This window comes from Anomaloglossus baeobatrachus, chromosome 2 (assembly GCF_048569485.1).
Source record: "Anomaloglossus baeobatrachus isolate aAnoBae1 chromosome 2, aAnoBae1.hap1, whole genome shotgun sequence".
In the NCBI taxonomy this organism is placed as follows: domain Eukaryota; kingdom Metazoa; phylum Chordata; class Amphibia; order Anura; family Aromobatidae; genus Anomaloglossus; species Anomaloglossus baeobatrachus.
The window spans coordinates 59,559,552-59,575,331 of NC_134354.1; positions in this window are offsets into that span (position 1 = coordinate 59,559,552).

Sequence of the window (15,780 nt, forward strand, 5' to 3'; positions counted from 1 at the left end):
ATTTTCTGGCCGGACACCTCCAGCGGTACCAAGGCGCACCTCTACCAGACGGCAGAGCGGTAAGATCCTGTTCGTGACGCCAAGTTGTCGCGGGTGGGGAGGAGGATGGCAACGCTGTGCTCTCCCACTGCTCGGGTCCGGCCGTGGCTCGAACGATGGGCCGGATCCCGGGGACTCGAGCGGCGCTCCTCGCCCGTGAGTGAAAGGGGGGTTGTTTTGGTGGTGGGGTATTTGGTTATTGTCCGTGACGCCACCCACGGTCGTGGTGATTTCAGTGACACCACCGCTGCTCTGAACGGGGATCCCGGGAGCGGTGACTGGAGCAGCTAAGTTGTTAGTCCTCCCCTCTGTGGGTAGGGGGTTAGTGGTCCCAGGGCCCGGTGATGGGGTAGGACAGGATAGCAGGCGGGTTATGGGGCCTGGTGAGGTGCAGGGACGCGGGGGCAGCGCTGTGCCATACGGCACTGTGGTACTCACTCAGCCTGAGACGTTGACACAGTTCACGGTAAAACACATGGCTGGAAAGACGGTTCCCACGGACGGCTGCTGTTGCTTTTCCCCGGTAGTTAATGGTGACTGTCTCTTTCCCTGCACCTAGTACTTCTGTTGGTATTGATGGGTTCCCACCGGTAACCCGCTCCCCGGCTTGGATATGGGCCGGAGGAGCAGCTCTTTGCCCGCAGGCGCTGGCCCTGAGAAACTGGTGCCTTGGCGGTGGCGGTGTCTCTCTCATCTGGTTGGACTTTTGCCTTCAATCGGGACTTAGTTGTTTGGAAACCCGGAGGTCCCCTTCACTGCCGGATTTGGCAAATTCACGGCGACTCCAAGCCTTGCCGGGATCCGAAAGGCCCCTGCCAATGGTGCTGGCCTCACATTGTGTACCCGTCCGGTACCGCCGGGCCACCACCCGTCCGCGGTCCTTTCGGCAACTCCGTTTAGCCACTCCTGCAGACGGTCACCGCCGTCTGCTAACCTTGCTGTCTCTGTCCGGGGCACACACCCGGACGCTGTCAGTTTGCTGCTCTCTTGCCACTTTACTCCTCACACTTCCACTGTCTTAACTCAACTCTGCTCTTTTTCCTGCCTCCAGGACTGTGTACTCCTCGGTGGGCGGGACCAACCGCCTGGCCCATCCCCTGGTGTGAACATCAGCCCCTGGAGGAAGGCAACAAGGGTTTCTGGTCTAGCTTTGGTGTACCTAACCGGGGTGTAGGGTGTGGTGATGTAGTTACCTGTGACCCCTGGCTTGCCCAGGTCGTCACAGTGACATGGCACCTGTAAACCTAAATAGTAAAATATGCACTCCGATATGGCGCTCCATCAGTTCTGAGTTTTGCACTGTCCCTGTAAGGCCTCTGCCACACTCACGTGTCTCCGGTACGTGTGTGCCTTTTTTTTCCACGTACCGGAGACACAGGCCCACGTGGTCCTATGTATTGTTATTGTTTTGGACACACGTAAGTATTCAGGAACGGAATGTGTGTCCGTTCCGTACTTACGTGTGTCCGTTTTTTAAAAACACTGACATGTCCGTGTTACTCTGGCAGCACGGGTGTCCCACGGCCCGCACCCATACCACACGGATGTAGTGTGGATGCGGGCCCTTGTGACACGCGCCGGAGGAAGACACATGTCAGTGTAAAAATAATAAAAACACATACTCACCTCCACCATACCTGCCGTCTCTGCCGTGGCTGTCCCCTGCATCCATCCCCCAGTGAATTTGAACAACGCTTCTTCTTCACTGGGGGCCAGAAGAAGCATCAGCGGGACGTGGCTTTGGCCGGACGCTGTCATTCAGCACCACAGACAGTGCCGGATGATGCAGGTAAGGCGGGGCATTCCGTTCTTCCTGTGTTATTACGTATAACACACGGAGAACATGTACGTGCCATAAACACGGCACACGGGGACAAAACCACCCCTTTAACACGTACGTGACAAAAATATTACGTTTTGCCACGTGTGGCAGAGGCCTAAAGTAGTTTCTCACCAAATATAGGGTATTGCCATACTCAAGAAAAATTGAGTAATGCATTTTATTGTCCATTTTCTCCTGTTACCCTTGTGAAAAATTAAAGATTTAGATCTTCAGAATTATTATTGTTTAAAAAAAGTAATGTTTCATTTTCACAGCCCAATATTATAAAATTCTGTGAAGCACCTACAGGCTCAAGATGCTCCCCACACCCCTAGATAAATTCCATAATGGGTGTAGTTTGCAAAATGTTGTTACTATTGAGGGGTTTTTGCTGCCTTGGATCCTTGGCAACTCTACAAATGCGACATAGCGTCTGCAATATATTCCAGACAATTTTGCACTTCAAAAATCAAATAGCGCTTCTTCCTTTCCGAGCCCTGCCATGAGCCCAAACGAACATTTCTGACCCTATATCTGATATGCCTGTACTCAGAAGACACTGGGCAACAAATTATGTTGTCATTTTTCTTTTGTTACAATAATGAAAATGGAAAATTGATCTAAAACAACATTTTTGGGGAAAAAAAATATTTTTAATTTTAAGGTCTGTTTTAAAATTCTATGACGCACCTCCGGGTTCAGGATGCTCAACAAACCTCTGAATAAATTCCTCTATTTAGGCACATCAGGGGCTCTGCAAAAACGGCATGTCATACGCTATCTAATATTGACAATTTTGTGCTCCTAAAATCAAATGGTGCTCTTTCCCTTCCAAGCCCTACCATGTGTTCAAACAGTAATTATCCATCACATATGTGGTACTAGAGTTCTTAGGAAAGATTGATCAATACTTTGTGTGATACATTTTCTCTTGTTACCCTATGAAAAATTTGGAGCTCAAGCAACAATTTTGTGGGAAAAAAAAGTATATTTTCATTTTCATGGCTCAACGTTATAAAATTCTGCTAAGCGCCTGTGGATGCAAAGTGCTTACCACACATCTAGATAAAATCCCTGAGTGGTGTAGATTCCAAATGGGGTAATTTGTTGGGGGTTTGCAGTGATTAGGCACATCAGGTGCTCTGCATACACAATATTGTATCCGCTATATATTCCAGACAATTTTGAGTTCCCAAACGGTGCTCCTACCATTCTGAGCCCTGCCATGCGCTCATCCAAAAGTTTTCCATCATATATGAGATATCAACATATTCAGGAGAAATTTTACAACACATTGGTCTATTTTCTTCTGTTAACCTTGTGAAAATGCTAAACTTCTTGCTAAAACAACATTTTTGTAAGGTAAAGGTAATATGTTCATTTTTTTTTTCCTTCCATGATCCTTTCGTTCCAGTGAATTACCTAAAGATTAATAGACTTAAATGTAGTTCTGAGCTCTTTGAGTGGTGCAGTTTTTGAAATGGTCTCACCTTTTGGTATTTTATGTCATATAGGTCACTTAAAGTTACTTGAAATGTGATGTGGTCCCTAAAAATATTGGTTTGTAATTTTTTGGGAAAAATGAGAAATTGGTCATAAACTTTTAACCTTTCTAACAAAATAAATGTTAAAAAAATGTTGCTAGTGTAAAGTAGACATGAGGTAAATGTTATTTATTAACTAGTTGGTTTGGTATAACTATCTAATTTAAGGGCATAAAAATTAAACGCTTGAAAATTGTGTTGTTTTAAAAATTGACCAATATCATGAAGTACAACGTGTCCCGAAGAAACTATAGCACATTCACTGGTATATGTTTTAGAGTTATTATCTCATAAAGCGACACTGGTCAGATATGAAAAATGAGGCTTGGTCATTAACGTATAAAAGTGGCTCAGTCGTTAAAGGGTTAAAGCATAAAGAAACCCAAGAATTACCAATTACAGTGTGTCCTATTTTACTAAATAATTGAATTTGTTACATATTTAACCTCTAACATCTGCTCTCATTATTATTTATTTTGCTCTGTTTGTTTTTATAATTGACATTCCAATCATACAAGCTTATATGTCAAAAATCTTACAGCCTTTTCATATGATGATTCATGGTTTAACGCACTAACAGCTGGTCTTCAAATTCTACTATTTCCCACTAGTATTCAGATTGCTCACTGTAGCTATGATTTTTTTTTCCACCTTCTAAGACTAATTATATTAAAACTGCATTGAACAGAAAATCGCTAAGGTAAATTATGCATATTAAAATTAATTTACAAAAATATTTACTTCTTTCAAAAGCCTTATTGACATTGACAGCCTGATCATTGTGGTGGACAAACTAATGTATTTTTTCTTCTTTTAAATGTTTTTCTAAATATTGATGTTCCCATTAGTAGAATTATTTAAAAATGAGAACCATTTTATTGCTGATTTTCTAAAGATTTGGTTGAGGTGCACCAATCTACTAAGGGCTGTCCAGACCAACAGGAGAAGGAACATGAAACTTGCTGTCATGATTCTGGTTAGCGGTGCTCTGTTATCCTGCAGAGCCTATGCTGGGCTTCACATTTCCTCTGGTTCCCAGTCTAATCCTGCACTGTGTAGGAGGGGTCTGTTCACTGGAGCCTCGTCGGGGGATTGCTTTGCTTTACCTGGGAGTTGTTTAACCCGACTCTCCACCAGTGATAGTTTTTGTTTGGTAGTGCACGTTTCTGGTTCCCGTAAGTGACTGACCTGATCTTGTCCTCTTACTTTGTTCCTCATACCTTGTCCCATCTCCTCCCCTACTCTGAGTTGACTCCCTGTCTCCATGACCTTTGGCTAGTTTCCTGACCCTGGCTCGTCTCGCTCCCGTGTACCAGACTTGTCCTCTTGGCTTCTGGACCTCATCTCATCCCTTGACCTCCGAATCCACTCTTTTCAGGTTCTTGATAATAATTCCTAGTTGATAGACCCTCGGCTCACATTTGACTTTTGCTTGCCTTTCTCCCTCTGCCACTGATGTTATTTCCCTGCTTCTGACCCATGGTTTGTTCTACTATCCTTCAAACGTTTGTCTAGCGACACTCCCTGAAGATATCCTCCACTAGTGTGTCTGTCGATACCTAGTTGTGTAGTGTCTCATTACACCTGGGTGTTTGACATCACACTTGCATTATAAGGTGGACCATTATAAGGTACTTACATTTTTACTGTTTGAAGAAAGTGTCCTCTACTACCTGGCAGTAGGTTTGGAATATAATTTTGAGGCCATCTTAAACCTGAAAAGGTCCAAATTCCTTCTCTTTAATAATACAAGCTAATAGCAGTAGTCCACCTGCACCTTGCTGGTGTCTACGTTAGGCCTCAGACACATTTGTGCATTGCTTCCAATGTGAGTGCATTGGAAAAGATATGCTAATGACCATCAGTTCAAGCTATACTGTGAGCATTAGCCGAGGGTCCTACGACTGTGATCTGATCTTGTAATCAGATCACAGCTGCGGAGAAAAGGGAGGGAGCACTTTCTCCCCCTTCTTTGTGTCCTGTCTCTGCATATATCGACGTGCACTTGGATGACATCCAAGTGTAGTGCAATTTTTCATATGCACCCATGAACTTGTATGAGTGCATCTTGTCCGTGAAGTGTCACTCTCACCTCATCAGTCCATAAAACCTTTGAAAAATCTGTTTCAGATATTTCTTGACACAGTTTTGATGTTTGAACTTTTGTGTCTATTTCAGTAATTTCGGTACGTTCAACCTTCCTTAACACATTTTTTTGCAGCCCTGGTGATTGCAAGAAAACTTTTGATGGTTACGAGATCTCACCCCAATATCATAGTAAGTTTATTTGTGATCCATCCCTCTGTAAGACTTAACAATTTTTTACTTTTCAGATTGTTAAATCTAATTTTGACACATTTTAACTGAGGAAAATAAGCTGCTTAATAATTATACTCAACTACATAAGGGGAGCCGATATCTTTAAGCCGCATTGTAATCATTACACAGATACACATCACTTCATCTGGTTCAAATAAATAAATATTCAAGTAGATCACATCTGTAAATGAACTAATATAACTTAGTAAAATTTATAAAATAAATAAAAGTTGGAAAATCTGCATAAAAATAATGACATGGTCAAAATACTCACTTGCCTAATAATTGTTAACACAATATATATGTCCCATAATGTACAGTTTAAACCATAAGATTACATACACTATTTAAAAAATAAACATATGCACTTTTTACTCACTATCTGGCATGAAATCAGAATAAACCAGTTCTGTAAAGAGGAATGGGCCTAAATTCCTACCAACAATTGAGAGAAGCTTGTGGAAGGAGATCCAAAACGTTTGACCCAAGACATACAGTTTAAGGGCAATGGTACCATATAATGAAATGTATATAAACCTTTGACTTTACAGAAAGTAATAAAAATGCCTTAAAACATTATCTCTCTCTAATTATTTTACCAATTGGAAAATATAAATAATTTTGATTCCTAATTGACCTAAAACAGGAAAGGTTTATTCTAATTTCATGTCAGATAGTGAGAAAAACCTGCAGATGTGTCTTTTTAGATGCTGTATATATACTGTAGATGTACTGTACATCTGGTTTTAACTGTATATGAGTCTTTCATCAACCTGAAGAAGGCTAAAATGTTACTGTGACTTACCTCAGAGTAATAAATATCTAAATACATTTTTCACTATGGATAATGAGACAAACTTACCAGCTTCCGCCAGCATCTTCACAAGGTCTTTTGCTTTTGTTCTTGGGTTGATATGCACATGTCTGACCAAAGCATGTTCATCTCTGGTACACAGAACCCATCTCCTTCCTATGATGGCTGGACATTCCCATCTTGACTTAACTCAGGGTGATTAAGATCTCCATACATCTTTTTTTCATCTGTAAATCAAAACTAGAAGACTTGCTTGTTTTCTATACAGTGCACAACAGCCAAAAAGATATCATGTGTGTATTTTATTTTTTTGCACTGAGTCGGGAGTGAAATGTATGCTTCTTTCTTCCGTTTGAAGATATTGCCAGTGAAATGGTTTCGCACAATGTACATGGAGCCTTAAATACACTTTAAGTGATCCAGTACATTAAACTTTCCATGCAGGTACAGCACAAAAACTCTGTTTGAATACATGAAATAATGTAATTACACTAGATAACATTTCCGATTTGTAAACATAATGCTGTATCTGGTGTGTGACAGCAAAAATGCTTCACTAGATTAACCTGTTGACACTACAATCCCGGAACATAATGTGCTTGAGTTTATATGTCATAGATAACATTTATGAGTTATGACCTTTTAAGTCTATTTTATAGAAATGCAAAGCTGATGGATCCAGCCCAACCATCTAGAAAATATCACAAATTTTCTGTGTTTTTCAGTGAACGTTAATCCAATTTGATCCAATAGAAAGAACAAATATTTATAAATATATAGCACTGTGAATTGTTCCCTACTTGGCCAAAGCTTTTTAAAACTAAGAAGGTTTTCAAGCAAAAATGTAGACATGAGCTTAGAAGACCACATTTGCATTTCCCTGTTCGTGTGGTTTCTTCTGAGAAAATTGATTTACTGAGAAGTTTTTCTTAACAAACGTAATTTCTCTTATCTTGCAATGTGGTCTCTTAATACCCCAGAGTTAGTGATGGGTGGACTGGACTGTAAAAGTCCGGATCTGCACGGTTTCAAAAGTGCCCGGGTGCCAGACCTGGGCCCGGGATTTTGGGTGTTTGATCCGGATCCGGCACTCAAGAATTTTGAAAAAAGGAATACTGGGCACTATCCAGTTAAAATATTAACCAGTTTGTATCAGATCTGCTTTGAAAGCAGCTTGCAGAGCCACGTCTTTACTCAGAAACTCGCACTAGATGGCAGTAAATCAGATTGCAAACCGTGGTGCTCATTTCAAAGTGTCCATGCTTCAGTCCAGAGCATCCAAAAAGATATCAAAAGGCACTCACTGGAATTGCAAATGAAGAAACAGACTTTATTCCAACATCAAAATGCAGGTGAAGGTAGTGAGGGAAGGGGGGCACACCGCCCGTGGGACGACGGCCGTTTCGCATCTAACACCGACGCTTCTACAAGTGAGTGCTTCATACTTACCAAGGCTCTGGCGCAGCTGGAAACTGCTCCCAGGCAACTATCACACTGATCCTGTGGCCTCCCTGTGCCGCTCATCATTGCTCATACTTATGCTCATACTTACTGCATTCCTTGCCCACCGCTTGTCCTGGCATCTGTGATTGGTTGCAATCAGATGTGCCACCAGTCTGTGTGACAGCATCTGAATGTAACCAATTACAAGCAGTCTGCGCATCAGAATCATGATTCATGAACCAGGAGGCTCAGTATGAGAAGCAGAAGAAACATCAAGGACACAGCTCATCCTGAGCCACCTGCTTCATGAATCATGAACCAGGAGACTCAGGATGACCAGAGAAGGACACATTGTGCTCATTCTGAGCCTCCTGCTGCATGAAGCAGGGGGCTCAGGGTGAGCAGCGGAGGACATATAATCATGGGCGCAGCTTATCGTGAGCCTTCTGCTGCATGAAACAGGAGGCTGAGGATGAGCAGAGGAGGACACATCATTGTGGGCACAGAGCTATGCACATTTCCTCTGTCCCCCATGATCTGGATGCATGCAGCTCCAGAAGTGAATGTGCAACCTGGCAGTAGTGGCACGCCATCACAAAGAGCTTTGGTGAGTATACCGCGTGCTCCTATCCCCCTATCCTTTCCACCAATATTTTTAATCACTGGATTCTGGTTCTCATAGACTTATATGGGTACCGGATTCCGGACCAGAATTGGATTTTTTTCAAAAATTTAGCAGGGACCCGCTGGTCCCGGTTTTCTGCGAGTCTGCCCATCTTTACCCACAGAATAATTTTTGTAACATGTAAAAAATGTAAAAAACTTATACTCAACTTAATGCTCACCTCTCTGGTCCCTCAGCTAGTCACTGCCACGTGTCCTGTCTGCGCTGGAATTCTGTGGCCTCGGCTCTCACACTGAGCTACGACCAGGTCTACATGGAGTTATGATGACACTATATCTGCTGTCATTTTCAGTTGTACACAACCCTCTTGACTTTCATGATATTTTCCAGCTTTCTTGAGACCCAGGGATTCCATTGTGAGAAATGATGTGGCGAGGACCGAAGGGGATCAGTTGTAAATGAGTGGGAGAGGTGAACATAAGAATATTTTAATATTTTAAAGATTTGATGGTTTTTGTGGTTTAGAAAAATGGAATTCAGTACCCTACGTCTTATTTAATCCACATGGAAGCAAATTATAAGAGAGGTCTGCATATGGGCAAATGCAGACATTTGTAGAATTCGGGTGGATTTCAATTCCACTCAAATTTATTTACTCAACTCTAGTCAATGGTTTATTTTTAATAATTTAAAATACGGAACATGAATCAACAAAAGAGAGAATGAAATAAAATCTAAATTTGGTGGACAACCTTTTGCCTTCAAAACAGCAACAAAGCGTGATTTCTTCTAGGACTACTTGTCTCTTCATGTGATCCTAGAAAGACTCTATATTGAGGTCAAGGCTCTATGGGGGTCATATCATCTCTTTTAAGACCCCTTGCTCTTCTTTACACTGAAGATAGTCCTTAATAAATGAATGGAATGAAATGAGGGTGGACATTTTTTAAGACAATGATCCCAAAAACACTGGAGACATCCAGACAACAAAGAAACTAGCAATTGGTTTCAGAAAAGGAAAATAAAGCTTCTAGAATGGCTCAGCCAATCACCTGGCTTGAATCTAATAAAAAAATGTATGGAATGAATTAAAGGTTTCATAGAAAAAGCCCATGGGACGTTCTGGATTTGAAAAATATTTTAGTGAAAGAATGGGCCAAAATCACACCTGAGCAAGACATGCCACTAGTTTCTCCATACAGGAGGCATCTTGATGGTGTCATAACCAACAAAGGCTTTTGTACATACAGAGTATTAAATAAATATCAGTAAGCGTGTTTAATACTTTTCCCTCTGTCATACCTCATTATTACACATAACTTAATTTATGGACATTTATGATTTGATATCTTTGCCTATGTAGATTGGATGGGTTATTAGTGACATCTGGTGAAACATTCATGTCACTACTAGCACTTTTAAAAATATATTTACTTAGAAAACTGGTGACGTGTTCAATACTTATTTTACCAGCTGAAATGTTGCAACAACTGCTGTAATTTCTGCAAAAAAAGAAACATTTGCATGTGAACAGTTATTTATGGACATCTTTGGTTTGGTTTGTTTGTGTGGATTGGATAAGTTGTTACCGACACCTGGTGAGAAATTCATATCAATAGCACCTTTAGAAATATATTTACTTAGAAAACTGGTGACGTATTCAATACGTATTTCACCCACTGTGACTGCATTTGTAAGCATTATTCTAACTGGAATTTTAAGAAAAAGCAGGTAAAATAGCAGGTAAAAGAAAAAGCAGATAATTGTTCCCACTTCTAAACTAAATATTTATATATTGCCAGGACAGTATGGTAATGAAAAAAAGGAAAAAATAAAAAAACAATTAAAAAAAACACTTAAGAAAAAAATAGGACTCACACATCTGTAGTATTAAAATTTTAAAATCTTAATTAGGAAAGAAGAGTGGATAAGAATGCTTAGCCTTGAAGGGAGCCACACAAAACAATATATATGAGTCGCCGCAAGCCACGGCGGTTGCCTCAGAGACACCGCTCCACCTCCAGGGACGCCGCACCGACTTCTCTTTGGGATCTTCTCTGGTCACAGGTATGTTAGGTTTATTTGCATGGGAGTCGTGACGCCACTCACGGTTTGCGGTTAGAGTATGGGTGACCGCCACTGCAGCTTTAACGAGCGTCTGGGGCTGGTGAAATCTGCAGTTGGATGGTGTGGCCTCTCGTGAGTGAGGCTGGCCTCAGTCTCAGTCCAATGTGCCTTGCAACTGGTTTTTACTCGCTTTCAAATGTTTCAAGTAGCACCTTGGCGATGCTGAGATACACCAAGAGAGAACCAGGTATCCTTCAGGCTGGCATAAGGGTAACCGCTAATTCGCCTTCCTAGCACTTCTTGTTTCGGACAACCTCTGACTTAAAGTACCGTGGGATTCATGCAGGGAAGTCACTTCTGCCTTTTCTCCCCTTTCTGGCCCATTTGCTGGCAGCGTGGACTAAGGAAGATGGCTCCAGGCTCGATCTTCCTAATGGGCCCCCTCGTTGCTGCTGATGCTTGGACTCTGTTTTGGTTGGTGAGGAACCTCTAGTCCCTCCACCTGCAGGATTTAGCAGACCACTAAATGGATGTCTGGTTCTAGGGACCTGTTCCCCGTGCGTGCTTAGTTACTAGGAGTCCCCGTACTCAACTGCCTGTCCTCTCTTCAGGTGTCTTTCAGGCTGACTGTGTGGCAACTGTTCTCTCCCGCCAGCGGCCACTACGCGTGCAGGGTCTGACAAGCGTGTCCGCTCTCCTGCGTCTCCACTTCAGACTGGCTACCTCCAGCTCCTTTTTCCTGACTGCCACTGCAACAACTAGCTTCCAGCCTCTCTACCTCACCCCTTGATTGGATGTGGACCCCTCCTGGGTCTGCCCAGGGGTCCCCTCAATGGTGTGTGAGACCTGGTCACTATGCGTCTGTGCGTACACACCCTATTCCAGCCTTTTAGATTACCTGTTTGCACTCACCCAGCATGGTTCAGGACCAGGTCAGGGGCGCCACATATACTATAAAAAATAAGGCCCACACATCCCTGGGGCGATTTTCTGTTTTTTTGATTTTTGCTCTCCTTCTTCCAAGAGCCCTATCTTTTTATTTTTCAGTCAATCTTGTCACATGAGGGATGGTTTTTGCAGGATGATTTGTACTTTTATATGAAATAATGAGTTTTACCATATAGTGTACTGGAAAATGGCAATCAAATTCCAAGTGCGGAAAAATTGCAAAAAAAGTGTGATTGCACGATGGTTTTTGGGGTCTTATATTCACATTGTTCACTATATGGTAAAACTGATATGTTTGTGTGATAGCTCAGTTCAGTACAAGTTCATAAAAGTCAAACGTGTACAGGCTTACGTTTATCTAAGGGGCTAAAAAAATATCCAAAGTTAGTCCAAGAAAATGTGGTACACTTTTTGAGCCATTTCTGTGCTTCATGGTATTCTCATTTATCGGGATATAGGGCTCAGTGATGGCTTATTTTTTGCATCTCAAGCTAATGTTTTTAATGGTACCATTTTTGTGCAGATGCTATGTTTTGATCACCTAATATTGCTTTTTGTGCATAATTTGTGACAAACAAAAAACACAGTTTTGTCGTTTGGAATTTTTTTGCCGCTACTCCGTTTACTGATCAGGTTAATTGATTTTATATTTTTAAAGATCAGACGATTCTGAAAGTGGAAATACTAAATGTGTTTATATTTTTTTAACCCTTTAATTTTCAATGGAGTGATTTCAACTTTTAAGTTTTCTATTTATTTATTTATTTTTTACTTTTTTATCTTCTTTTACTAGTCCCCCCAGGAGACTATAAGGATCAGCTGTCTGATTGCTCATTCATTTCTGCTGATCAAAGTTGCACAGCTCTGGTAAGCAGAAATGCTGCATTCTTGTTACAGCTGACACTCTGTCGGCTGTAACAGGAACTATGTCATGATAGCAACAGAAGTCATCACATGACCCTGTGCTACCATGGCAACCATCAGCTCTCTGTGATCACATCATGGGTGGGGCATCCAATGGCGACAAGGAAAGGTGATTTCCCTGCCGTGGCTATTTAACCTCATCACCCTGGCCACTAAAACACCTTTTTGACTGGGTAATTTTTTACAATCTGACCAGTGTTACTTTGACAGGTTATAACTTTGGAATGCTTCCATGGATCCCGGTGATTCTGACATTGTTTTTCATGATATATTGTACTTTATGATAGTGGTCAATTTAGGCTGATATTTTTTGCGTTTATTTGTGAATATTTTGGAGAAAATTTGCAAACTTTGAAAGTTTATGCCCATAAGTCCAAGAGATGTGTCACACAAAATAGTTACTAAATAACATTTTCCACATCTCTACTTTACAGATATTAGTAATTTGAACAAAATACACATCTCAATAATTTAGATTATGTCTCAACAAGACCACTCCATAGAAGCATAAGAACCAAAAAGACCAGGAGTTTTTATAGGCAAAAATAAACAATCTTTATTGATACAAAAAGTACACATATAGAAATATATACGAAGATTAAAATAGTGCTATAAGGGGAAAAGACACCCAGGGACACGTGGGACAGGAATAGCACTCTCATATAGGTGTCAAAAACTATGGGTATATAAGTCAGGCCTCAGTAGACTATAAAGTACAATCATATAATAGGCCAAAAATTCAATTGCTTACCCATTATGTAGAGAGCGTCGCAAGTGCGTCGCTAATGCGTCCCACAGGTCACAGAACCCTACCAACGCGCGTTTTGCGTCATGTATCTCAGCTTCCTCAGGGCGCCCTGAGGAAGCTGAGATACATGACGCAAAACGCGCGTTGGTAGGGTTCTGTGACCTGTGGGACCCATTAGCGACGCACTTGCGACGCTCTCTACATAGTGGGTAAGCAATTGAATTTTTGGCCTATTATATGATTGTACTTTATAGTCTACTGAGGCCTGACTTATATACCCATAGTTTTTGACACCTATATGAGAGTGTTATTCCTGTCCCACGTGTCCCTGGGTGTCTTTTCCCCTTATAGCACTATTTTAATCTTCGTATATATTTCTATATGTGTACTTTTTGTATCAATAAAGATTGTTTATTTTTGCCTAAAAAAACTCCTGGTCTTTTTGGTTCTTATAACTCTACTTTACACTAGCACAATTTTGGAGAAAATAAAAATGTTGTTAGGAAGTTAGAAGGGTTCAAAGTTCATCAGCAATTTTATATTTTTCCAACAAGATTTGCAAAACCATTTTTTTTCGGGGCCCACTTCACATTTGAAGTGACTTTGAGAGGGCTAGGTGACAGAAAATACCCAAAATTGACATCATTCTAAAAATTGCACCCCCTCAAACTGCTCAAAATCACATCCAAGAAGCTTATTAACTCTTTATGTTACAGAAACTAAAGCAGTGTGAAAGGAAAAAAATCTAAATTTTAATTTTTTACACAAATATGTTACTTTTGCCATAAATTTTGCATTTTCACAAGGGTATCAGGAAAACATGCACCATAAAATGTATTGTGCAATTTCTCTTGAGTACGCAGATACCTCATATGTTGTGGAAATCAAATGTTTGGGTGTACGGGCCCAGAAAGGAAGGATCGTCAGTTGATTTTTTTTAATGCAAAATTAGCTGGAATCATTAACATCTGGAAACCCCCTGAGGCACCTAAACAATGGAGCTCCCCCACAAGTTACCCCATTTTGTAAACTAGACCTCACATAATTTATTTAGATGTTTGGTGAGCACCTTCAACTCCTGGGGGCTGCACAGAAGTTTATAATGTTGAGCTTTAAAAATTATATATATTTTTTTACCACAAAATTGTTACTTCAACCAGATAGGTTTTTTCATAAGCGTATTAGGAAAAAATGTACCATAAAATTTATTGTGCAATTTCTCCTGAGTACACTCATACCTCATATGTGGTGGAAATTAACTGTTTAGGCACACAACAGGGCTCAGAAGAGAAGGAGCGCCATTTGACTTTTCAAATGCATGGACGCCGATCAGTGATGTGTATCACTGATTGGCCGCTGCAGAACGCTCACACATATAATGTGCAAAAAATGATGGGGGATAGGGACAAAAAAGAAAGTCCTGCCCAAAATTGAGCATGGACGTCGATCACTGTGCATCACTGATCAGCACTCGGCCGCAGCAGGAGGCAGAAATGGATGAGGTGTGAAAAGCAACTGGGGAAAAGGACAAAAAAGAGTCTTGCCCAAAATTGAGAATGGTCGCCGATCTGTGATGTGCATCACACATCAGTGGTTGACCGCTACAGGATGCACACATGGATGTGGTGTAAAAAGCGATGGGGATATGGACAAAAAAAATATTACACTCACAGGACCAGAGGATTAGTAGGAGGATCACTGACAAGAGCAACTGCAGGAGGAATAGCATATAGAAAGATGGATGGCTTATTACAGGACGCAGCAGCAGCCAGAAAGATGGATGGCCCACTGAGGACCTAGGTAGGACCCAGCTATGGAAGTCATTGAACACTGTGACGACAACTATGGTGAAGTCATTGAACTCAAAGCTGGATTACTGGATTAGGCAATGTTCAAAAAAAGCATCAAAATCACATTTGCATCAAAATGCATCGCATTTAGGTGCGTTTTTTTGTCACAAGAAGCAGATTTATTGCAAAAATTTGGTGTGTAAATTTCAGTAAAAAATCTGCATCTCCTTGCAAAAAAACACAGTTTAGGAGCCTTTTTCTGCCAGGAGATACAGTATTTCTGCAGAAATGTCTGGCTCAGATTTCTGCACCAAATTTGCATCTCCTGGCAGAAAACCGCGCCAAAATGGGATCAAAACCACATTTTTGTGCGGTTTTCTGTCAGATGTTATGGTGCATTGAGAAAGATGTGGTGTGTTCCGTGTCTGAGAGCCTTCAAAAACACCAGGTATGTTTGCTTCTGTAACAGATGACATGCTCTCCCTCACTCTGACTGCTGTGAGAAAACAAGTGGAAGTTTTGAGGATAGAGACCTGTGTAAGAACTTTTCCTGTGGTGACGGTGGAGAAAGAAGCACCAGATGTGGTTGATATGGTGGCCATTGTTTGAGGATGCCCACTAGGCCTTGTTTTAATGCAAAATGATTCCCAGAATAATGCTTGTTGGTTGCACATGTACTGGTTCATGCATGTAGTTT